Source organism: Phyllostomus hastatus, unplaced genomic scaffold (genome assembly GCF_019186645.2).
Source record: "Phyllostomus hastatus isolate PE091 unplaced genomic scaffold, TTU_PhHast_1.1 phas_scaffold_501, whole genome shotgun sequence".
In the NCBI taxonomy this organism is placed as follows: domain Eukaryota; kingdom Metazoa; phylum Chordata; class Mammalia; order Chiroptera; family Phyllostomidae; genus Phyllostomus; species Phyllostomus hastatus.
Window position 1 is genome coordinate 11997524 of NW_025334033.1, and position 22504 is coordinate 12020027.

General features: G+C 36.3%; 1 protein-coding gene across 2 annotated transcripts in view; it reads left to right on the top strand.

Moving 5' to 3' along the window:
• The first annotated feature begins 7075 nt into the window (after positions 1–7075).
• Positions 7076–22504, top strand: part of CTDSPL2 (CTD small phosphatase like 2) — a 93519-nt gene continuing 78090 nt past the window's right edge. The window contains exon 1 of one of the 2 annotated variants that reach the window (XM_045822614.1): positions 7076–8503. The gene's annotated coding sequence lies outside the window, so the exon portion shown is untranslated. Of the gene's footprint in view, positions 8509–22504 lie in introns of both variants that reach the window. The other variant, XM_045822613.1, reaches the window with a different exon arrangement.

Genomic DNA, 22504 nt, shown 5'->3' on the forward strand with positions numbered 1-22504 from the left:
TTTACTATTTTTCTGATTCTAATAACATATACACACATCACACATTATGCAGTTACATTTTAATGTTAAAATTTGAGTAAATTTAGAATATTTTAAGCTAAGCTAAACTAGAAAGGCAGGAATTTTTATACCAGGCTATTGACTATAGTGTTGGTTTTTATTCAACAAATACTGAACGTTTCCTATGTGCCCACATTGTTCTAGGGAGTAAGACTGTGCAATAGATAAGATAAACTAGATTTCTTTTCTCATAGAGCTTACTACATTCAACAACTGAGAACAGCCAGACAACATACAAGGTAAACACATGAGCCAGATCACTTTAAATAGTGATAAGAGCTATTAAAAATAAAAGTTTCAAGATTCCAAAGTTTTTAAGGTTACAAATTTTCAGGTTTTTACTCCACTGAAACATTACAGTTGTGAGGCTAGAACATCATGAGCAAGAAGGAGAGAAATGCATCTGAAGTGGTATGGAAGGGGTAAGATACGGAGAAACTTATAAATTCAGGTCACTTGCTACTGATGCATAAAGAGAAAATGCAGAATATAAAATATACATGGAAAATGGGAGGGAGGTGGGGGGGCTGGGGGGGCTGGGACAAGAGTAAAAGAAAACTGTACTTGAAAAACAATTAAAAAATTAAAAAAAATAAAATATACATGGAAGGATGATTCTAGAGAAAATATTCAGACTTCAAAATGATCCCTAAAATATGTCCTTTTATTTAAAAAGATCTGAAGATAGTGTGCCTTTTTGACTTCTCATTTGTATAATGCAGTAACAACAAAATTTGCTAAAATATAAGGACAGAGAATCTGTTTAAAAAAAAAACCCCAAAACTTAGGAGATAGTCACTTCCCAAAATGGCTGACCTTGGGAACTTCTGTTAACATCAGTACATTTCCAAAGTCTAAACATCACATGTGGGCCATCAATATTCCATTCCAATTCTGCTATAACAGTTCCTTTTAAAAGACTTGCCTCACTAAGCTTGCCAAACAAAAATTCAACCAACTATATCAGAAAAGGGAGGAAATTTAATGGTCCAGATAAGCAAATTGCAGAAAGGGCAGAAGTCTCCTGGAGTTGAGAACAATTGAAACTTCGACCTGAATGCTGCCAACTTTGTTACACCAACTCCCATTTCTGTTTCTCTTTACTTCATCCTCTCACACCAGCTCCCTCATTGGAAGCTCTAACCAAGACTTCTAGCAGGTCACATTTTCTTAGTTTTGCCACCTGAGGGGCTGCTCCTCTTTCCTTAGCTCCACTTCAGAAAATTCGAGGTAAGGCAGACTTCTGCTTCTGGCTGTGACTGAATAACTTGACTAGCCCTTCTAGATTAGTAGCAGCTATAAAACTGGACAGGATATATTGAGCAACTAGTTTCTGGTAACACAAAACTGAAAATCCCAAGAGAAGGGAAACTTAAGCAGTTGAGCCCCACAATCACCTATGGCAAAAAGAGGCTGGAATGCTGAGCTGAGAAGAAAGAGATCATAGTGGGGAGCAGCTGAAGCAGTTGAAATCTATGGGGTTGGGCATCAGAGAGAGCTATTCAGAAAGGTGACCCCAGAAATCCATACAGGAGCATCACAGGTCCAGGGCTGTATATAATCAGAGTAAGACCACCTGATGCTTACCAGATCACAGTTGCTACACAGTTGAGAATACAACAGAGATACCAAAGTTCAACAGGTGTTGGCATAAAAGCAGTGCTAAAAGACATTAGGTTTCTGTGCCTGCTGAAGTGGAGATCTCCTTAACAACTGTAATATCCAGTTGAAATCATAGAAAGGTTGTACCTTAAGAGTAAAACCCATGTCCTAGAGTTAACCTACTCTAAACCTGCTCTAACATTCTCTGAAAAGACTGAAATGGGAGCCCTGGCTGGTGTGGCTCAGTGGATTGAGCACCAACCTGTGAATCAAAAGATCACTAGTGGTTCAATTTCTGGTCAGGACCTGGTTGTGGGCCAGGTCCCCAGTTGTGGGTGTGTGAGAGGTAACCAATCTGTGTTTCTCTGGCACTGTTTCCCTCTCTCTGAAAAGAAATAATGTGTTTTGCTGCATATAATGCACACTTTTTTGCCCAAATTTTTGAGGGAAAAATAAAGATGCACATTATACATACCATACGTATAATGATCACATACCATGGGTATGAAAATAGGTATAATAATCCCACGTATAATGCACACAAAACATGGGTGTGGTTTATACATGGCAAAATTTAGTAAATAAAATCTTTAAAAAGGAGACAGTATGAAAGTTTAGTTCTGGCAGGCTGGAACTTGTGAAACTCCTCAGGCTTTCCATAGATATGAACTAACAAAACATATAACCAAGCCTATACTAGTTTAATGAGAGCAATCTGTTGCCTGAACAAGAATCATTAATCTAGATAATAAGAATCTAGAATCTCTACAAAATATATACAATGTTTAGTATTCAATAAAAATATTACGAGATATGCAAAAGCACACAAAAAATGTGATGGGTAGTTTTTTAAAAATTGGCATGACCTTTGTTGTTACTTCTTATATTTTTGTTACTTGTTAATGCAGGTATTAAAACATGTTCAGAGATTAAACAGAAATGTATGATGAGTAAACAGAATCTCAGCACAGAAATGAAAACTATCAAAAAACCTAACGGGAACTCTGGAACTGCATGGTATAATAACTAAAATGAAAAATGCATTGGATGAGTTTAATAGCAGAATAGAAATGACAGTAGAATGAACTTAAAGGCATACAACAAATGTAGTTGTTCCATTGAGTATTTGGAAATAGACAGTTGAAATGTTGAGAGACTGAGAAATGTGGATTTGGGATTTATTTTTCAAATATTTATTGAGTCCTCAAGATGCTGCCCATCCCACCCTTGAACATCATATACCTAAATATTCTATCATGAAAGGACAATGATCATTCTCTGGGTGTCCAACATCTTGGCATCTCTGCACCACATTGGAAGAAGGGTTGTCTTGGGCCACACATTAAACACATTGCAACAGGTAATCGCAAAAAAATCTCATAATGTTTTTAAGTAAATTTTGATTTTGTGTTGGGCCAATTCACAGCTGTCCTGGGCTGCATGTGGCCCGTGGGCTGCAGGTTGGACACCCCTGAATATGTGTAGAGAACTGTTCTAAGTACTGAGATACAACAGCAAAAAAGTCCTTGCCTTCATAGAACTTACATGCCAGATAGAGATGTTTTCTATACTCATACTGATAAATGCCATTAGAAAAATAAATCAGAATAAAGGAACAGTGATGGAGGAGTGCTATTTAAAATAGGATGATCAGGAAGGTCCATCTACATAATTTAATTTTCCAGTAGCCACATTTTAAAAACAGTTAAAATTTTGATGTTTAACCAATATATCCAAAATATTACCATTTTAATATATAATAAATATAGAATACTATTAATATTTTATATTATTTTGTACTAAATCTATAGTATATATATATTTCATTTACAGCACATTTCAATATAGACACTGAATTGTCATTGGAAACATTTTATAGTATATAGAATTCATATACTTTATAGTTGAATAAGAATATTCACATACTCATGTTCCAAGCATACTTAAAAAGTTTTCCAATAACTGAATCAAGTATTAACTTTTTTTGGTATATTTTCTAGGGCAGTTTTAGGTTCACAGTAAAATGGGATAAAAAGTACAATCTGCCCACCCTCAGCTTCCCCCACCATCAATATCCTGTACAAATGTAGAATTGATAAGTCAACACTGCACATCAGTATCAACCAAAGTGTTTAGTTTGTTAGGATCCACACTTTATATTGTGCTTCCTATTGGTTTGGCCAAATTACATACATCCATCATTAAAGTATGCAGAATAGTTTCACTTCCCTAAAAATACCTTCTGTTATACTTATTCCTCCTTTCTTAGCCGAGACCCCTGACAACCACTGTCTCCATAGTTTTGCCTTTGCCAGAATGCACATTCTGCCAGAACTGGAATCATAGAGTATGTAGCCTTTTTAGATTGGCCTCTTTCATTTAGTAATATACATTTAAGATCTCCCATGTCTTTCATGATTTCATAAGATCATTTCTTTTTAGCTGAATAATATTCCACTGTATGGATGTACCATAGTTTATCCATTCACCTACTGAAGGACATCTTGGTTATTCCAAGTTTTAGCAATTATGAATAAAGGTGCTGTAAACATTCATGTGCTGGGTTTTATGTGGACCTTAGTTTTCAACTCCTTTGGGTAAATACCAAGGACCAATTTTTTTATTGTAGTAAAGTACACATAAAATTTACCATTGAACATTTACATTCAAAGTGTACAATTGAGTGGCATTAAGTACATCTATCCACAATGTTGCACAACCATCACCAGTACCTGGTTCCAGAACGTTTTCATCACTCCAAATGGGAACCTTATTAAGTAGTCACTCAAGTATTAACTTTAATATTTTTTAATAAAAGTTATGATATTAAAGTTGTTTCTCAATCACACTAGCCACATTTCAAATGCTTAGTAGCCATACATGGCTAATGGCATTTTAAATAGCATGAGTCTAGGGGAAGAGAATTAGAGGCAGAGAGAACAAAAAATACAAAAGTCTTGATGTAAGAATATGCTTTTTCAAGTAACAGTTTGTTGCCAGGTATGACTGGAGTACAAGGAGCAAGAGGTAGAGAATGTAGTCAGTGAAGTAGCCAAGAGTTAGTTAATAAAGGGACTAGATTTTAAGGGTGATGAAAAATTTATAATGAGGTTTAAAATAATCAGTCCGGGCTCATGTGGCTTGGTGGATTGAGTGCTGGCCCACGAACCGAAAGGTTGCCAGTTAGATTCTGGTCAGGGGATATGCCCGGGGCTGTAGGCCAGGTCCCCAGTTGGGGGTGTACAAGAGGCAACTGATTGCTGAGTCTCTCACACATTGATGTTTTTTTCCCTCCTGTCCTCTCTCAAAATAAACTTAAAAAAAAATCACTCTGGCTTCTGTGTTGGAAAGACTAAAGGAAGTTCAAGAATGAACTAGGAAGGTATTTGAGGTAACAAGAAGTGTTTGGATTCAGGATATATTTTGAAGTTTAGTTTATTGCATTTACAGTGAATTTGCCATTAGATATGAGAAAGAAAAACTATATTACGTAAGGTGGAGAACACAGAGTGTAGCGGGTTTGAGAGAAAATTGAATTAGTTTTGACCATATTAAGTTTCAGAAGGTCATTGCCATCAATTGATCACAATATTGGAGCAAAGTGACCAGCTCTGATATTTCAGTATTTATTATATTACTTCTTAGTGAATGGAAAATAAAAGTGATAAAACTATAACTCAGAGATAGAATTAACATAGGAATGCCTTATATGTATTGGGTAAAAAAGGTAAATATATTCCATATACTCTGAAATGTGGGACCTACTGAAAGGCTGTTGAAGACTCAAGATACTCCTGTGACATTACTTAGCAAACACTATTTCATTAATGTTTTCATATAGTAATAGTTTCAAATAGCTTGCAAAGCATGCATGCCACTAGTTTTTTGCATTACATTTTTTTTGTGTCCACTGTTTTGTATCTAAATATACTTCAGACTTCATTTTTAAGTTAATATTTTTAAACCTTTAGCTTATTCTAAAATCTTGCACTAGGTTGTTACTGAAGCTTAATGACATTAACTACCATTTAATGCACAAGAAAAACATCTTGCTAAGTATTTTCCTTAAATAATCTCACTTGATATTTGCAACAATCCACTTAGATGTTGCAGAAAAGAGGCTAGTAGAAAGAGACCACTGGATGTAAAAGATTGAAGTGTAAACAATAAAACACAGTTATCTTCTGTGAAAAATGGTGTTAATCCCTGTCTGGATTGAGTGGCTGGCTTGCAAAATCACGGGACTGTGCCCTCCCTGTCAGGGCACAGGCCTAGGTTGAGGGCCAGGTTCCTGGATGGGGGTGTGTAAGAGGCAACCAATCCATGTATCTCTCACACATTGATGTTTCTCTCCTTTTTCTCCCTCCCTTCTTGTGTAAAATAAATAAATAAAATCTTTTTTTTAATGATGTTAAAATGTTAAATTGCAAAAGCATTTAGGCTTACTACCAGCAACTTTTCAAAACTTAATATTTAATAGTAATAACATTCACATAGAAGACAGTATGATGTTATGTAACAAGGAGGACTTAAGTCTTGATTGCATTTTTTACCAGCTGATTTTTACTGTCTGGATAAACACCTTTTTTCCTCTTTCTCCTCCCCTCTTTTTCAAAAACATTTCAGCTCTTCAACTCAAGTGGGAAGACTAATATACATGGTATCTATCTCACAGAGTTGTTGGGAGAATCAAAATGCATATAAATGTATACAAAAATGCTTTCTAAATGGCATATTTTACTTAAGTTTTAAGAGAGTAAAGGTTTGCAACAACTACTACTTGGAAATATTTTTTAGAAATATATTTTTATCTGATTTAAATTTTATTTTACTAATCAATTGGGGCAATTGTTTAGTTTATAATCTATTGCTTTCTATGACACACTGGATAATCAGTAATTGTTGCTTTCCAATTAGTTTTTCAGGAACCTATTACTATTATTTTTTTTTTAGTTCTCACCTGAGAATATGTTTCTTGATTTTTAGAGAGAAAGAAGGGAGAGGGGAGGGGGAGAGGGAGAGAAGGGGAGGGCGAGGAGAGAGAGAAACGACGATGGATGGATTGGTTTCCTGCAGATTGGTTTGCCTTCTGTATCGCCGCAACCTAGCTATGTGCTCTCACCCAGGATTTGATGTACAGGAAGACGCTCCAACAAACTGCGCCATCCAGCCAGGGCAGGTATCTGTTATTTTGTGGACTATTACCCGTTCTGCACGCTGTATACCACGGGCTCTCAATAAATGTTTCATTTAGAGCATTCTTGTACTGAGAAGATATAGCGTGCAAACAACTCAGAGCTCTGACAGGATCTGTAGTATACAAAGCTTTTAGAAGAGCCCCCCCCGCTTCACACTTTGAAACAGATTTACAGGTGTTCTCTGCTTACCTCTCAGCCTCCTGTCTCTCCACTATCTTCCCCCATCTCCATTCCCGGTCACCGAACTACTTCCCCAACTGCTCAAAGAAATCTCGCTTTTGGACCTTTCCATCTGTTGTTTGCTTGATACTCTTCCTCTGTAGCATCAATTCTTCCTTAATGTCACACTTAGATATCATCTCACAAAAGCCTTCCCACACCCTCACCAGCACCTCTTGTTTGCTTTACAACTTATGTCAGTGTATCACACTATATTTAAATTCTTTTTGTCTGTCTCCTTCAATACACTGTGAACTCTGGGAGGGCAGGTCCAGTCACTGTTGTACCTCTTGCACATAGTACGATCCTAACATCTTTGTTTCGATAAATATTTTTTGACTAAATTATGAAAGTAGCCGGAGTTTTACCAAACAGATGGTGCACTTCCAATCACTCAGCTTGGTTTTTTGATATTCCATTAGGATTAGACGGTCCGCGTTGGTACATTTTCACCTGTAAGGCTGACCGTCCTTTGACCTAGACCCGCCGGTAGAAACCCATTTGTCTGAATAACTCGACTTATCAGAATCACCGCCGCCAAGTCGTGGGGTCGAAAGGCGCGGGTTTGTATAACATCCACGAGCAACTGTTATACCATCTAGCCAGTGAAAGAGAATTTTTAGGGGCCACCGGGATCCCAGAAAAGACGAAGGATTCGTCTAATCCCGACCTCGGAACTGAAAAAGCAGAGCTCTCCCCAACACTACCTCCACTAGCGCGCCAAACCGTTAGTCCTACTCATCCAACTTGGCTCCACCCACCTGGCGCGCCGGGGTTACTAAACCGCAGCTGCTCGAGTGCGTGACGCGATGCTAAGCCCCGCCTCCGGGGCGAGGGCGCGTTCCTCCTCCCAGCTCTGCCTAAGCAGTTCCGTTAGTAGCGGCAGGAAAAACCGTCCTTCGGGTCTCCGCCTCTCCACTCCCAACGCTTTACTGTACTCTCACTGCGACCACTACACTGCCAGCTACGGCGGCCCCTAAAGTACAAATATCTCTCAGGCCCTTGGCGTATCTTGATAGGTTTTGTTTTTGCTATTTCATCTGGTCGTAAGGCCCTGAGTTCAATCTTTGTCAAGAATTCGAGCTCGCGAGTTTCTTCCGGCGGCAGGAAGTCCAACGCTCTCCACGGAAATAAAAGTTTTTTCTTTTCTTTTTTTTCTCTTGCCGTTGTGGCTGTCCGCATTCCTTCCCTCCCACCTCGCGGAATTGTGGCGGGAGGGGGGAGGAGGAAGTCAAGGCGCCTGCGCGGAGAGGCCGCTTTCCATCCGGGTCCCTGTCCGAGCAGTGCAGCAGGTCGGTAGGCGGGAAATGGCGACTGGCTGAAGGAGCTGGTTCTGTTGCTGCTGTGGGCTAAGCGGGAAAGACACCACACGTTGCGCAGTCGGGACCATCGCGGGAGCCTGAGGACACTTCTCTGTCGTCACAGTTAGGTAATCCCCCTTGTTCAGACACTGCTGCTGCTCCCAACCTTAGTCCTCCTCCTCTTCCAGGGCCGTCTGCAGGGATCTCCTCCCCTTCTCAACCCGGTTCTCCAGCGGCTCCCGCGCCTAGGTAGGCATGTACTGTCGGCGCCTCGTACGTCCGCTGTGTGGAGCCGCTCTTCTCTGGACTTTCCCCTGGGAACAGAAAAGGAGCTCACTTCCCGCCAGCTTCGGCTCCCAGGCTGCGCGGCCTGTGTTGTGATTTCTGGGGTTAGATTTCACTTTGCTACCCACCCCCACCCCTAGCTCACGTTCCTCGCCCCAAATCCTGTGGTCCCCCCGGATAATTGGGTTAGATCAGTTTTTCTAACCTTAGCCCACCTGATGTTTTCGCTATTTCAATTCTTCCTAGTAGTGTGCTTTTAGGGGGGCGTTGCTCTATCTCAGTTTTTATGAACATCTATTGAGGATCTGGAAGAAGAGATTTCATCAAGTTCCGTTTTATCTTCTGTATTGCTAAAATGTTGAGTTGACATTGTTACTTACAGCGCATGTGGAAGGCCTCTGGTTTCTTTAGTGGTCAGTTAAGGGTGAATCTTATCGTCCGTAGTATTCTACGCCTTCTTTGGTTATTAAATGCCTGCATGGATGTTTACTTTTGCATTCTTGATTAGAGTTCCGAGGTAAATACTGGAGAAGTAAATCGTGTTTATTTACTTATTACTTCATTTGTGGCTGGATGTGTGAATGATGTTAAACACTTAAGAGTACCTTAGGGAAGCCTAACGCGATACTGCTTGTAAACTGTCCTAAGATCATGAAATGAAATGTACTTTTAGTAGATGTTCCTCCAAGGCAGGGATTTACCTTTCTAATGTTAATAAAACAATACCAATATGAGTATACAGATTAATGACTTAAATGATGTATTTATCTTAATAACTTTCAGATTGAAGATTTTTAAATATACTGTTTCTGTTCTTTTACAACTTTTAAATTTTCATGTGTTTAGCTATTAAGGCAAGGAAATGGCTAGTTACAGCTAGTTTTAGTTTTCCTTTATTATTATTCTTCTTTTTTGCATTGCAGACTAGTTATCCATAAAGAAGTAATAAAGAAGCTGTTGTTTTTCAGAATTATACTTTATTTTTTAATTAGTCAAATTAAGTTTTTAAAATGTGGTTCTTACTACATATCTTTTGATGCTTATGACTCAAAGGCTTTTTTAGCACTCCGTCCAGCTTAGAAGACTTCACTGTTGTTAGTATATTAGGATTAAATTTCCGTAATGAACAGGAACACACAAACATCATTGTTGTTGTAATTTAGTAGATTCCTCACCCAAGGTCATAAAGAAAGTCAAGGCAAAATGTAGCTCTTACTCGAAGCAGCTTTTTAGGATTGACTTGGACTTCATACTGTCTTCTAGGACCGAAAAAATAGGAAGTGAGAAGTGGAGGTGAGGGCATGTTAGATACTTGCTGAGCCAATTTGTTTAAAAAATAGGACCAAATGTGTGACTTAAGAGGATGTAAACTGAATTATTGGTCTGGTGTAGGCTTCATCTGTATTTTAATGACTTTTTTAGGTAGTTTATAAAGCATTAATGTTTTTAATAAAATTTGGTTTACAGGTATCTGTAATGAGCATTGTATGTAGATTTTGTCTTCAAGAATTCTCCCAAATTGTTTTAATTTTACATTCATTTAGTGCCTGCACTCTTCATAATGCTCTAAAAGGATATAAAAGCTCTAAGTTGTATAGTCCTTAACCTTGTTGGACTTACAGCTATATAGAAATTCCAAATAGGATTGCAGAGAAAAACCGAATGGGATTGGTATGTTTTATAATATTACAATCCAGATAGAGCTAGTTATGTTATTCAAAGTTGCGTCTTTCCCAAATACATCTGATTCCCCATTTGAGATTAATTCTTGTTTTAAAAAACTTGGACCTGTTCAGAAAGACTCTAGCTAGGCTCTAGACTTGTAGATTAATTGAAGATTGAATAACATGCTATTAAATGATCTTATAGACAATACTTTGGATTAATGTGGTAAAGAATAAAGTGGTCTGTCAGAATTCAAAAAATTCTATTATCTAATTATATTTGTAATTTACCAAGTTGTTATGAGAGCATAAAGTAGAAAAGACGCTTTAAATACTGAATGTCAAATGTGCTGAGAGGACTTCATACATAGATGGTGTGCTCTAAGTAATTGAGGTTACTTAAAAAGTTATCTGACCATTTTTGCTGCATTGGCTACAGGGGGTCATTTGCTCTACTTTGAAGATAGGGGATTTATGATAAAACCATACAATTGCAGTTTCAGTCTCCACTTACTTGACATTCGCCATGAGACATATATCTAAGCCAAGCATATATTCACTACTGATTATATGACTACATTAATTTTTAATTCAAACTATATCATGTTGTAATTGGAGCTACATTACAAGTGAGTAGTCGACCTATAAATAGTTGGTTGACTGGAAAGTATAGTTTGAGAATTGCCAATGCCAAACTTTATTTGTGTCTTTACTATGTGTTATGGATTTTTTCCTAAAATTTTCTGTTTAAAATCACAAATTTTCTGGAAGAGAAACTTTAAAGTACTGTCTTTTGTTGACAGTATTGGGACAGATTAATTTGTCAAGTAAACGTGTTGTATTTTACAAACAGGTGAAGGTTCAGAAGCAATGGAATATAGAAGTACACTTTTATGCAATGTCTGTGATTAGGACAGGTGTGACACACAGGAAAATTGTCTAGGGGCGAAAGGCAATTTGGGTGTAGAATCATAGTTTGAAGCTTGGGCTTCTTGGGGTCCTTTGGGAATCTTTTGAATCTGACAGTAATGATGGGTGAGACTAAGTGTGGTCCCAGGAAGAATTGTGGGACCTTAAGGATATATATGATGTATAGGTTTGGCCAGCCTTTTTGTTTTTTTACTTCATCTGTAGGTCCCCCAGTTAGTATGGTATTTTTAGAAAAGAGCAAAGAGAAACAGTAAAATGCCATTTTTAAAAAGAGAGTGTTGTAAGGATTTACATACAAAGTCTTTAAACTTTAAGGTCACAGTAGGCCAATTGATTATATTACTGACTTCTTGTTTTATGGTATTCATAGGCTCTCCTGTATTTATTTAGAAAGATTGTAGAAAAGGAAATGTGTCTAGATTAAAACATGAATCAACAGCAGTGCTTTGAGTTGAGGTTCTAGTGATCAGTTTTTCATGATAGCTATAATACTTTTAGGAGAAGTAAATGTGCTTACTACTTGGATTAAAGAAGCACAAAACTTTCGTATTGGAAGGTGCTTGAATACTTTATAAATAATTGGGATTCGTATTTAGTAATAGTGGTTTATATAGATAGAACAGAACTGTCAAACTCATTTTCACCGGGGGCCACATCAGCCTTGAGGTTGCCTTCAAAGGGCCAAATGTAATTTCAACTCCTTAACAGTTAAGGAGTAGTTACATTTATATAGTCCTAAAATTATTTCAGCCCTTTGAAGGCAACTGTTAGGCTGATGTGGCCCCCAGTGAAAATGAGTTTGACACCCCTGGTTTAGAAAGAACATGACCATGCCTGATCTTGTCTGATCTCAGAAGCTAAGCAGGGTTGGGCCTGGTTAGTACTTGGATGGGAGGATATTTTTTTTTCTTTAGATTAAATATGGTACTTTGATATTGAGAAATTGTATGGGAACTTAAAAAGCAGAGACATTGCTAATAATAAGAAGGGGAAGACACTGTTAGCAGCATAACTTGATATTTTAAGTTTTTCATGTTGACCAGTTAAAGTAATTTCTAAGTAGGAATTTACAAGTTCGTTTTAGTTTAAAAAAGTGTTACTTGTTAAAGAAAAATATCTGGAACACATGAATATCTTTTAAGTTGAGGAGAAAACTGATTATTTAGTAATAAATGCTTTCTTCCTGGTATTTTCCAAATTTGTATGATCATCCTATTGAGTTGAAAATGACGAACCTCTCACTGATCCTACAAATGCCTGCTTTAGTGCATTTTGTTAAATAAGATAATTATACAGTCCTTGAAATTTCTGATGTACTGATAAAAATTATTCAAAAAATATTCACAGTCACATTTCAAACAGTCATTTATTTTTCCCTGATTGGGAATATACCTTTTTATATTTTTATTTAGTAGTAGCCAACAAGATGGCACTTTTTTTACAGAATTATCCTTATACTTTATTTTTGATTAGAAATTTAAAAATTCACTATTCATAAACCTTATTATCAGTTTATCGAATCATGATTAGTTTTTCCTTGGTATGTAGTGGTAACAGTAGTGCAAAATTATTTCAGATATTTAATGCAAATTTATTTTGGACAAAGACCTTGATGTTTTACTTTATAATTTTAAAATTTTTTAGTTAATAACTATTTTTCTTCTCTGTCAACATCTCATTGATTCTTTTCTTAGTATCAAATTCATGTGTTCTGAGGGTTTCAGATTTCTACTGGCATGAGAGAGTAAGTTTAGCATAAAATTAATTTTTTTAATTAGATGTTTTTGTCAAAAGAGTATAAATAGGTAGTTATTTCTCTCCCTTTGTTCTGTTTTGTTGAAAACTACTTAAACAAAAAAAAAACACTTTTAGGAAAACTCTACTGAAATTAAGTTCACTTTTTGAATCTACAATTTGTCTTTGTTAATGTATCCATCGAGTACATTGTAATTGTATGTGTACAGGTGACTCACCCCAGTAAATTAAAATATATATGTTAGAATATGTGTATTTTATAGAAATTGTAGTAATAAGATGAAAAATGGTAAGCTAGAGTGACAAATTTCCTGTGTGCTTTTTAAAAGAAAATTTCTCATGAATATTATGGTACTCAGTTCTTATGAGTTCCTAGCCTATATTTTTAATAAAATAACACGTGTTACAAAGTTTTATTGGTATGAGTTTCTTTCATACCATGTAATAGAATGCTTTTTACAGGTTGTTTAAATTACATTTACTGGAGGTATAGTTAATCTCCAAATTACTGTTCTTTTAAAACTTAAGTTAAAGAAATGCAAGTATGTCCTCAGCAGAAGGACATAGTGTCTCATTCTGTCTGTAACAATGATTTTGCTCTAATGGTATTTCTGCTGAGGACATACAGGGTTTTGAGTTGGAGTGTTATTAGTAATTGAAAACATGTATCTGGCCCTGGCCCGGTGGCTCAGTTGGTTGGAGCATCATCCTGTACATCTGAAGTTTGCAGGTTTGATCCCTGGTCAGGGCACATACCTAGGTTGTGGGCTCAGTCCCCCCTTGGGGCGCATACAGGAGGTAACCAGTCAATGTTTCTCTCTCAAATCAATAAATATATATTTAAAAGATGAAAAAAACATATCTGAATGACTGTGCCTAAGTATTTTCAGTGATTAACAAACAGAATAATGACATTTTCATGGAGTGTTTTAGTCATCAGTAATCTAACATGTTTTGTTTCTCTAGAGAAAACTAATTGATCATGGTTTTAGAAAATTGTCTCGCTCTCTTTTGGTTGTTCATTGAGGAAAACCTTAAGAGGGAAAAATTCCTTAATTGTATCAACCTAACTCAGCAGCAGCTTTTTATTTTTTTTTTTGTATATTTCTCATTTTGACAAATGATTTTGTTTATAAATTTCTTTAATAGTTTCTGAGGAATTCCATGATACTAGCTAATAAAACAAAAATCATACATCAGAAATAATGATGACCCAGAGAGACTACCTGTATTTACCACATACTTTGTTGGGAAGGGTTCAATAAAGGATGTTGGAGTTGATGCTTTATGTAATATTCCTCTGTTTATTCTTTTTGCCCTGGTTGACTTTTGGCTTTTATTAGGTGATAAGTGGGAGGGCCAGAGAAACCTCCTTCTCTGAAGTTATTTAATGAAGGCTTAAGGAATTAGTAGAGAGTAAAGACAAGTTGTAATACGTGAAGCTTTTGCTTTCAGATTAGTCAAGTTAGAAATAATAGACAGTGAAAATAGAAACTGATGCTTTTGAAAATGTCATTTGGTGCCAATGAAGGCAGTGATTTTTAGATTATTTTCATGAACATAAATTTTAATATAAAATATTTAGTAGTGATGCCATTGTAATAGAGTATAAATTAACAAACCCATAGAAATTTAGAGCTAGAGAGACCAAAGGGGTCATCTTGTCCAGTAACATCTTTCTTTATTAATGATGAACCATTCTGAGGACTTAAAAAAAATTTTACTTTCAGAGAGAGGGGAAGGGAAGGAGGAAAAAAGGGAGAGAAACATTGCACACCCCCAACTGAGGGCCTGGCCTGCAACCCAGACATGTGCCTTGACAAGGAATAGAACCAGCAATCTTTCAGTTTGCAGGCCAGCACTCAGTTCCCTGAGCCACACAAGCCAGAAGGCTTTATAAGTGCATGTAGTAAATGTTTGTCTTAATTGGGGTGCTTCGGGATGAGTTGTGTGTGATAGAAGGATGAAAACAGCTCAGTTTAATAACTCACTTCTCATTTTGTTTAGGTAACAAAACTCTTTTGTTAGGTAAAATTTACATGTAGTGAAATGCACAGATCTGATGTCCAGTAATTTCTTTGCTATTGAGGAAATAAAGTGCTAGACCGATTGCATGACTTAATCAATGTCACAGCTAATTAATGAAAGATTCAGGACTGGTACCTCTTGCTCCAGAGAGGTTATTCCTGTAGTAACTCCCTCAGGAGCCTACTCCAGCACCCTGTATGCATATATTCTTTATATAGCCAACTTATGATTTATATATACCACATTTTATGGGAAAAACCTGACTTTATTACCTTTAAAGTTTTTATTACCTTTAAACATCTTTTCATAATTTTATTATCCTATTTTGCTTTTTCCCTTTTATCCCCTTCATTCAGTAAATGTTTGTAAGAATTCACATTGGGTTAGTCCTAGATAGTTTTGGAAGAATCCTTCATATACAATGTACTGTTTTTTAATAGAAATTTATACACTCCAGACCTTAAGGCAAATTATCGACTGAGTTTTGCTTGTGTCATTATTATAATCTTTTAACACGAGGTAGTTTGCAATCATAATTGTTTGGCTCAAATATTGTTTGGGATCAGGGATTTTTGAAGAGGAAGGAAATTCTATGAGGAAGGAACATTTTTAGTTTATTTATAGGCCCTTTTGTGAGCAAGAATTGATTAGTGCTATGAAGATTGTGTTTCAGTGACATAGTGCCCCTCCCCCACCCAATTATTCCCCTCCTTTTTTTTTTTTTTAGGAAAGTGAGAAAAAATGTGGTTTAATTCAACAGAGATTGAGTTATCTTGTGTGTTATTTTACTGGAGTTACAGATAAGATCTCTGCCTTCAAGACTCTTGCAGTCTAGTGCAGTTAAAAAAGACAAAAAAAAAAAAAGATTATTTCAGCCTTGACTGGTGTGGCTCAGTAGATTGAGTGCCAGTCTGCAAACAGAAAGGTCACTGGTTCGATTACCAGTCAGGACACATGCCTGGGTTATGGGCCAGGTCCCATTTGGGGGCATGTGAGATGCAGAAAGAGGCAACCAATGGGTGTATCTCTCACACATTGATGTTTCCCTCCCCCTCTTTCTTCCTCCCTTCCCCTCTCTCTAAAAATAAATAAATAAAAATCTTTTAAAAAGAGATTATTTCAATATAATTTTCTAAGGACTAAGGTAGAGATAATCACAGGTTTACACAGGCTTGGGATGTGCAAGTGGTTACTTACTTGTGTGTGTGATACTTTCACTGAGTTTTTAAATGATGAGGTTAAGAATTCATTGAATATTTGAGGCAAAGAGAAAAGCAGAAGCATGATAGAGCATAGTGTGGTCAGGAAACTATTATTACTGGAATACAAAGAGTGAGGCAGCAAATAGCAATGAAAAAAGACATGAATCTATAGAGTTATATATACAATATAATGCCAGAGTTTAGTCTTTATTTTGAAGGGAGTTGATGGGAAGAAAAAGACAGATTTGTGGAATATAGGGGATGGGGGAAAGACTGAGAAATATTTTAGAGATAAAATCAGGATTTGGTGATTGCCCATAGGGCATAAGGGAGAGGAAGAATGCTTAGGATGTTTGGGATGGTTTCTGGCTTGACTGATTAGGTAGGTGATGGCACTTGTGATCAAGACTATAGTAGTAGGGACATTAGAATAGAAAGAACCAGCACGAGGATAGGAAAAGTGATTTCAGTTTTAGATAAGATTAATTTGAGGTGCCAAGTGAAAGTGTTGCATAGGCTGTTGGATGTGAGTCTAAAATTTAGAGGTGGTCCAGAAACTAATAGAATTTATGTGTCAATTTATAATGAGCAGTGGGAAGAGACTCTTTCCCCCACAACCCTATTCCTTTTAGCTGGGCTGCAGGTAAACAGAAAGCAAACTTCACTGCCCAGTTTTAGATTTCTGAGCAATCAGCTTTTTCTATTTATGAATACGAAGTGAGATACTGAAATGTTGAGAAAGTGGGAACGTTTTTCACTATATACTTTTTCCCACAATTTCATGAGTTCTTAGACTGTAAATGTTGTTGCCCCATTGCTCTTTGTTTTCTGTTGTAATCTCTTAAATTGTATCTTCTATTAATTAGTAGTAGATTTATTTCCCCAGATCAGTCATTTCCTACTTACCTGTTTTATTCTTACTATTAATAATAGAAAAGAACTTAATTGGTAATGGAACTCTAAAGAACCTAGAGGATGTGTCAAATTCTAAGATGAATAGTAGGATTAACAAGATGAGGCTGTATGTGTATGTTTAAAACTTTTCCCTTTATATTTTAAGTTTGGGTAATAAAATTTGGTTATTACCAATGTTATGTAGGCAATTACTGACATGTACTTGGTTTCGTTCATATGTGTTGTCTTTGATTTTTGTATTATGGTAATGCTGTCTTCATAAAAATGAGTTGGTAAGTGGTTTCTTTATTTGCACATATATTTATTTTTTAAAATTTTATTAAATTTATTGGGGTGATATTGGTTAATATAGCTCACATAGGTTTCAAGTGTACATTTCTATGATACATGATCTGTATATTGCATTGTGTGTCCTCCAGCCACAGTCAAATCATCTTCTATCACCACGTATTTGGCCTCCCAACTCCCACTCCCTTCCCTCTTGTAACCACCATACTGTTGTCTATGTCTATGAGTTTCAGTTTTACATCCCCCTTATAAGTGAAATCATATCGTTTTCAGCTTTTTCTGACTTAATTAACTTAGTCTAATTGTCGCAAGGTCCATCCACATTATCACAAATAGCATTATTTCATCTTTTCTTATGGCTGAGTAGTATTCCATAGTGTATATGTACCACATCTTTTTTTATCCAGTCCTCTATAGAAGGACACTTTGGTTGTCTCCATGTCTTAGCCACTGTGAATAATGCAGTGAACATAGGGGTACATAAATCTTCGCAAATAAACAGTTTTGAGTTTTTCAGGTAGATACCCGGAGAAGAAGCATTGCTGGGTTATATGGTAACTGTTCTTAACTTTGAGGAACTACCATACTGTTTTCCATAGTGGTTGTATCAGTTTACATTCCCACCAGAAGCAAGTGAGGGTTTCTTTCTCTCCACACCTCTCCAGCACTTGTTATTACCTGTCTTATTGATAATAACCATTCTAACAGACGTGAGGTGGCATCCCATTGTAGTTTTGATTTGCATTTTCCTAATAGCTAGTAAAGTTGAGAATCTTTTCACTTATCTGTTGGCCATCTGTATGTCTCCTTGGGAGAGGTATTTCTACAGGTCCTCTGCCCATTTTTTAATTGGATTGTTTGGTGTTTAGTTTCATGAGCTCTTTATTTTGGATATTAACCTCTTGTGGGAAGCATTGTTTGCAAATATTTCCCATTTTGTTGTTGTTGGTGGTGGTGGTTGGTTGGTTTTGTTGTTGTTTTCTTTTGCTGTGAAGAAACTTTTTTACTTTGATAGAGTCTCATTCATTTATTTTTGCTTTTGGGGTCAAATCTATAAAATGTTCTTTATGACCAAAGTCCACTAGCTTACTACCTATGTTTTTTTCTGTGTAATTTATTGTATGGGGTCTTATATTTAGGTCTTCAATCATTTTGATTAATTTTTGTACATAGGGACAGATTGTAATGTAGTTTTGTGTGTAGCTTCCCAGTTTCCCCAGCACCATTTATTGAAGAGGCTTTCTCTTCTCCATTGTGTGTTTTTGGCTCCATTGTCAAAAATTATTTGACCATAACATGGTTTTATTTCTGGGCTTTCAGTTTTGTTCCATAGGTTGGTGTGTCAGTTTTCCTGCCAGTCCCATGCTGTTTTGATTATCATAGCTCTGTAGTATAATTTGAAGCCAGATGGTGGGACACCTGTGGCTTTGTTGTTTTTTTTCTCAGGATTGCTTTGGCTATTCAGGGTCTTTTGTGGTTCCATACAAATCTGATGATTTTTTTGTGCTATTTCTTTTTAAAAATGACATTGGGATTCTGGTGGGGATTGCATTAAATCTATGTATTGCTTTGGGTAATATGGCCATTTTAACTATGTTGATTCTTCCATTCCATGAACACAGAATATCTTTCTATTTCATTGGGTCTTTCTTAATCTCTCTTAACAATGCTTTGTATTGGGTTGGCTGAAAAGTTCATTGGTTTTTTCCCATAAGGGGACTCTAGTAGTGCTTAGTTGTTAACTTCATTCAAAACAATTTTGTTAGAGTGTATTGTGACAGCTGTTATATCAGAGTGCATTTTTAAAAACCTGTCAAAATTGATGAATTTTAGTGTACCCATTTTAATATTGAATGTGGAAGAAAATATGCAACATTTTTGGCATATTATGCTTTATTATTTAAAGAGAGGTAAAAATACAACTGAAACTCAAAAAAAAGATTTGTGCAGTGTATGGACGAAGTGCTGTGACTAATTGTGTCAGAATTAGTTTGGGAAGTTTTGTGCTGGAGATTTCTCTCTGGATGATGCTCAGTGGTCAGGTAGACCAATTGAAGTTGATAGTGATCAAACCAAGACGTTAATTGAGAACAATCAATGTTCTATTATGTGGGAGATAGTCAACATACTCAAAATATCCAAATCAATAAAGCTATTGGTGAAATGAAAAATGTATCTTTTATTTTATGGAAAGAGCCATATGAAGTTTTTGGTTTACCCAATAGTTTTCAGTATATAGGTCTTCACATCTTTTGTTAAGTTTATTCCTAGGTGTTTTTTTTCTTTTTGTTGCAATTGCAAAGGATTTTTTTTTTTTTTTTCATTTTTTCCCCCTGAAGCTTCATTGGTAGTATACAGGAAAGCTGTATTCTGCAACATTACTATATTTTAAAAATTATTTCTAATAGTTTGGTGGAGCCTTTAGGCTTTTCTATCATCTGCCTTTTTTTTTTTTTTTTTTTTCCCCTCTTGCCTAATTGCTCTGGCTAAAACTTCCAGAACTGTACTGAATAAGAGTGGTGAGAGTGGGCATCCTTGTCTTGCTCCTGTCTGCTGGCTTCATAAAAGTGAGTTGGTAAGAGGTTACTTCTCTTCGGTTTTTTAGAAGAGTTTGTGTAGATTTTTTTTTAAAGACATTTGGTATGATTCTTCAGTGAAGCCATTTGGGGCTGGAGTTTTCTATGTTGGTGTTTTTCCACGGTTTCATTTTTTTAAAATACAGTGATGTTCACATTATTTATTCTTGTGTGAGCTTTGGTGGTTTTGTTTATTTGTTTGTTTGTTTGTTTGTTTATTGAGGAATTTGATTTTTTTCTCCTAAATTGTTGAATGGGCATAAATTTGTTTGTAACCATTAATTTTCTTTTAATGTCTAATGATCAGGTTCCTGATACTGGTAATTTGTGTCTTGTTCATTTTTTTTTTTGTCTTGCTAGAGGTTTATCAATTTACTGATTTTTTCTTTAAATCAACTTTTGATTTCATTGGTTTTCTGTTTTTAACCTCATTGATTGCTGTTTCTGTTGAATGCTTTGTCTCTTAACAGTGGGTTGTATTTTCTTCCTTTTTTGTGAGTCTTGCAATATTTTATGAATCCTGAATATCATGAACATCACAGTAAAGACTGAGTACATAGTATTTATACCTGGAAAATTGCTGTCCTGGAGTTCTAGTGTAGGGGATGGAGTTAAGATGAGTTTGGGTCTTTTTGCCAAGGATACTTTAAGTACCTTCAAATTTCTCTAGTGTTACTTTGTGCTTAGGCTAATGTTAAAGTGTGGGGAAGTGTTTCTTGGTTTTCCTGTTGACTCTCAATTTTTGTCTTTCCCTGTGTGACTGTGACTCTATGCAGAATTTAGCTGCTTCTGATCCTCTCCCAGTGGTAGACTGCTGATGTGTTAATCAGTGCTTGTGAGCCTGGTGGTGGACTCTGGACTGACTCTGTTGTCCTGGTTCAGTTGCAGTCTTAGATAGGCCGTGTTGTGTTTGGAAAAGAGTTTCCTGAGTCTTTTTCTTACTGATGGGAGATCTCTAATGACACTGGTATAAGATCTGGGCTCAAGATTATTTCCTGCCCCTCTCTTAGTGGTTAGGGTCTTTCCCTGTACCACCTTTCTTAAGTATGTCTTCATTTGTGTTCTTATGGGTGACTGGTGCTCCCATCCCAGCCTTAAAGGTTTTTTTCCTTCTGTGGGAGAAGGATTTGGTTGGGGCTTTGAATTATTTTTCTAGTAAAGGCTGTTCCCCTCCTCCAGTCCTGCACCACAGAGGAATACTTATCCAATCTGATGTTCCCATGTTGTGAGCACCTGGTGGAGGTCTGTGGCAAAGATCCTACAAGATTTGGATTCTTGTTATGTCTGCAGTTCTCAGGAACTACATGCTTATGCTTAGCCCCTTCTTTACCTTTTAGATGAATTCATTTTACCTACTTCTATGATACCACTATCTCTTCCCTTGCTCTGCTACCTGTGAGCCAGTGTTCATATTCTTTCTCTCTGAGGAAGGGCTTATCTTTTGTTGGCTCTATAGTTGGTTGCCTCAAGTCCTTATCTCCTGATGGATTCAAGAAAAGTTTAGTTTTGTTATTTATTCAGTTTTGTTGTTAGGTATTTCTTCCTAGCTTTCTATTGCATAGGCAGAAGCCAATTAATGTATATAAATGGATTTTTAGACAAAACTCCAGTTAATCGGAGGTATTCTCCTCTGTTTTCTGGAGCTGTAGTTTATAATTTTGTGACTTCTTTGGCCTCAGGTTCCTTGGGAAAAACTCTTTCCTTTTCCTTGGTTTAGAGTGCGTTTTTTAACCTGTGTGCTACAAGGATTTTTAAAACATGCAATACCTGACTATTTAGTCAAAGACACTCTTTAGTCAAAGACCTCTTTTTCCTTAGGTTGTCAAGTTGAAAAATGACAACTGTCAGTACAAAAATAGCCATCTGATGTGAATGAATCAAAATTATACCTATTTTTTTTGTGAGATCAGCAAAGTATACATATTTTTTGGTGTGCCACAGAATTTTGGTAATTACTTTCTGTGTGTCCTGAGGTGGAAGAGATTGAAAATCACTCGTTTAGACTAAAGGAAAGCAATCAGGTTGGCTAGATTGATTGTAAAGAAAGAGAATAATTCCTTAACTGGCCATAGATTGCTTTTTTCTCTTCCCTAAACACTGTGGCTCCCCTCAAACTATTTTGTGGTTAGTTCCTCCTATAATTTTTGTTGTCTTTTCCTAGAATCTGTCTTCTCCCAACTCTGCTTATTCTGCCATTCCATTTTCTGTTATGAAGTGCTCAGATAAACTAGTTACATACTGAATTTTTTAATCCATAATTTAAATGAGATATTTCTGTACTTGGTATACCTGACAATCCATTATTTTTTTTGTTTATAGGTTATTTTGTCATGTTTTAGAAGTAAATATTTAAAAGACAGAACAGGAGGGATAATTTTACTCAGTCCATTTGGTATACCTTATTTCTGTTCCTGTTCTATCTGTCCTTCTCCTTTTCACTGTATTTTATTTAAAAAGAAAAAAAAATTGTTTTCCCAACCC